Here is a 1,138-nt window from a genome sequence, read left to right as displayed (position 1 = left end):
CCTGCTTAAATAAAGACTATCACTTCCTAGAAAGCCAGAATTCCTTCTGTGAAGCTCAAAGGAAGCTTCCACTTTCCAGTGGCATGCAGCTATGACATCCATCAGCTGTGGGGAAAGTCACACTGAGGCTGAAGTGTTCAGTTCCCCTGACTTTTGTGGATTTTATCATCCGTGATTTTATTTTCTGTGTCCAATTCATGTTGTAAAGCACAACACTCACATAGCTCACTTCAAGAGTGATAGGTTTATATCAACACCTGATTCAATAAATTAAAAAGAGCATCAAGAAGTAGCATCAATGTAATGTATAAAGTCTGCTAGATGCCCAAATTAAAACAGCAAAGCTCAGATGTAAAGGTATTTTATGTTTTCAAACTGAATGCAGTAAACCTTTTCATTAATTTCCCCAAAATGAGCATTTAAGTTTTTCCATAGACAAATGGGGATTTGGTGTGGGTTGCTTTTTTTCTTCTGTTCTGGATATTATTCAGAAATTTCCCTAGAGGATGAAGGTTATTCAGAGAGGAAAATAGTATTATTAGGATTAATTCAAACTATCATAATTAATTCAATAAATCGAAATAATTTACAAAATCAAAAGTCTGTGGCAAGGCTAAAGCAGAATACCAGTGTATCTACCAGGATAAAAGGGACCCTAAGTATTTGTCATTAGTGATACACCCACTTTTCCTCCTTGCTTCCAACAGTTACACAAAGTTACAGAATCATATGCTCATGACAAGTACCCCACTGAAGCAGTAAATGGGAAGTGAAAAAAAATCTGGAACTCGAATGTTGGCGAACACAAGCCCGTGTATCACTCAGCTGTTAGAGACTGAAGAGCAGCTGCCAGCCTCGGCTGCAGCGCCGGGAGAGCAGCCCCGGGGTGACCCACAGCCTTTGGGATGTCCTACAGCCCCCGGGATGTCCTACAGCCCCCGGGATGTCCCGTAGCCTGTGGGATGTCCTGCAGCCCTGCAGCCCCTGGGATGTCCCGCAGCCCCCGGGGTGTCCCGCAGCCTTTGGGATGTCCTACAGCCCCCGGGATGTCCCGTAGCCTGTGGGATGTCCTGCAGCCCTGCAGCCCCCGGGATGTCCCGCAGCCCCCGGGGTGTCCCGCAGCCCCTCGTGCCCTCCC

General features: G+C 46.0%; 1 protein-coding gene across 1 annotated transcript in view; it reads right to left on the bottom strand.

Annotated features, from left to right (window-relative positions):
* The window catches only part of NCOA6 (nuclear receptor coactivator 6), a 37,258-nt gene that overhangs the window by 8,818 nt on the left and 27,302 nt on the right, over positions 1-1,138 (bottom strand). The gene's annotated exons all lie outside the window — the stretch shown is intronic.

Source organism: Geospiza fortis, unplaced genomic scaffold, assembly GCF_000277835.1.
Source record: "Geospiza fortis unplaced genomic scaffold, GeoFor_1.0 scaffold657, whole genome shotgun sequence".
NCBI lineage: Eukaryota > Metazoa > Chordata > Aves > Passeriformes > Thraupidae > Geospiza > Geospiza fortis.
The sequence above is the reverse complement of the archived record's forward strand: the minus strand, read 5'-3'. Positions and strand labels throughout refer to the sequence as shown.